The sequence below is a fragment of the Lepeophtheirus salmonis genome, chromosome 14 (assembly GCF_016086655.4).
Source record: "Lepeophtheirus salmonis chromosome 14, UVic_Lsal_1.4, whole genome shotgun sequence".
Lineage (NCBI taxonomy): Eukaryota > Metazoa > Arthropoda > Copepoda > Siphonostomatoida > Caligidae > Lepeophtheirus > Lepeophtheirus salmonis.
Window position 1 is genome coordinate 22,304,543 of NC_052144.2, and position 2,696 is coordinate 22,307,238.

Here is a 2,696-nt window from a genome sequence, read left to right on the forward strand (position 1 = left end):
AAAAATGTATAGAAGTTACTGAACAAAAATTCTTGGATAGAGTATGTATGGGTCCCATGGAACTCCTTTCAGCGAAAAAAAAATGCAGACTGTATTGACAAGATCATCATGGGCCGGTATTTTCAATTCCATGTTTCCTCTTCTGGGCCCTAACGATAGATTAAATTTTAATACGAGACTGAGGAATAGACATGAGTTTGCCAAGGAGGTCGAGCAATATTCAGCTAGTCAATTCCTAATTCATCTGCCAGGGGAAGTAGGCTTGAAGGACTTTATACTAATATGAAGGGCTCTAAAAAGTTTCTCACGCCCTAGGGGTCATGTATCAAACAGGCCTCTGATTCCATTGGATTGACACAGCCTAGCTGTCCTGGAGTAATGCACTATGCTAAGAAGACGCCATATAGGAGATATTCCCTGATTTTTAGGATGATTAACACTTTTCAAAAGTTTCTATCTTTTGTAATACATAAAAATCAAAAAATTTGCACCCCATACTTTTTACAATATTATTTTATTTCTAACATTTTATGACAAAACTTTTGAATGACAGTTTATTTATCTAAAATTATATTTTGATCTATATTGAGTATTTTCAGGTAAGAGTTATATTTCTTGCATAAAATTGTGAAACGTACATTATATTTTTTCAATGTTTATGAAGAGTAGTATTTTTTTAACTTTGTCCGACCACATTATGGAGAAAAAAAGTTCCACTCTAATGTTCATATAAATACATAATAAGTGTTTTATGATATACGTAGATTCTAAATGTAAACAATCAGTGAATTATGTCATTCTCATGGCCCACTTTTCTCCTTAATATTATAAACAAAATCATGAATATGCTGTTTATTTAAGATTTATCAATTAAATATGCTATTTATTTAAGATTTATCAATTAAATATGCTATTAATATCTTTATGCTTATTCAAAAAAGTTTTATTCTTTTTTGTCAATCAGTTATGTCGTAGCTAGGGAAAAACATAAAAGTATTGTACGCCATTTTGAAGATGAAATACATGTACATTCTACAGGGCTCTGTGGAGGAATTGGGAAAATTTCAAATTGCAATATATTGGCTCCCATTTTGAATTTTAAGCTAAAAATTCAATCTTCGTAACCAAAGGCAATTGAATGACGATTGTCAATACTTCCATCTCAAAATTCAAATTGTCACACGCAAACTTATATATTGCTGAACTCCGATCCCAAATTACACTTCTAAGATGAATTTTTGATCCAGTTGTATGAAATAGATTTAAACTTATGTTAAGTTTAAATTTAAACTAGCTGAAAAGTAGTGTCATTATTGGTTCTAAGTTTAAATTCAAAGAATGTTCCTAGTTCATATGGTGTAATTGTAATACTAAAGTGTTTTCTGATACTTAATTAGTGCAACTCTATCTAACCAATTTAAGGAACATTAAAAAAAGAGAATTTTAATGCCGATTTTTGAAAAATTTGAGACGGAAAGAGAAAAATTAAGGCAATATTCCCAAAATAAGGGCCCGAAACTTAAATATTGTCAGCCTATTCCGATCTCAAATACTTTTTGATTTTGAATAAAAAAAATCACTGACAGTTACACTATACCGTCAAAAAACTAAAATAATTTCCCTTTATCTCAAGTTAGTATAAAAGAAATTTTGTACTAACTATACAACGATATGGTAAATACGAGGCATAACTTACGGACTGACTTTTTCATTTCATAAACTGCTTTTTAAGTAGCGAGTTTAAATATTATTTTAGTAAGTTTTATGATTTTTTATACGAATTTAAGTATATATTTTTGAAATGATTTCGATTTTTTGAACATTTATAAAGAGGTCCTAAAAAGGGAAAAACTTATTAAAAGAATATGTTTGTATATCTTTTTTAATTCACATATTTCCTTTATTTTATAACAGTGAAATGGAATTAAGAATTTTCTAAAGAATAAAAAGAAAGACAATACATTTTTGGGATTAGGTGCTAAAACTCAAAAAAATTAATTATCTCAGTAGATTTTTCTTGTTGAAAAAATTATGGATAGCTTCATAAACGTTTAACTGCCCTATTGAACCCCCCCCTTCCCTACAAAAGGGGTAGCAACAACACAGGTATTGAGGAAATATGTGTGAGTGTGTTTATGAAAAATGGTGGGTAAAACATAGGATTTCTCGGTTAACTATTTTCTATATTTTGTAGGCAAAGTGTATTTGTTCTACGTTAACTAATAACTCTAGCTACTAAGGCTAGTACTTTATAAATTATAATTGCATGAGTCTATCCAGTACACTTCACATATTGTTGAATAAAATCATAACGAAAAAACCCAATTTTGATCAAATTATCTGTATACATTGGTAAATAATTCATAAAGCTATGTTCCGTATTTTATTTATTTTGAATCATCAACCAGACTTCTGGTAAGTTTTTAGATAAAATTAGGAAAGACATAAGTGAAAAAAAAGATATTATGGAATAATATTTCTGGACCTCCTTTCCATCAATGGCAATCCATGTGAAAGCAAATAACTTAATTATTTTCTTCTGCTCATCCAAGAATCACTACACAGTCAATTTTTGTTTAAAACTGAAAAAAATCAAAATGTAAGATTATACATTACTTAACTTTATTCACAGACAATTAGATATAAACTAGTCTGTTTATTTGAATTTGATTCAAACCAGGCAGCTCACTTGTACA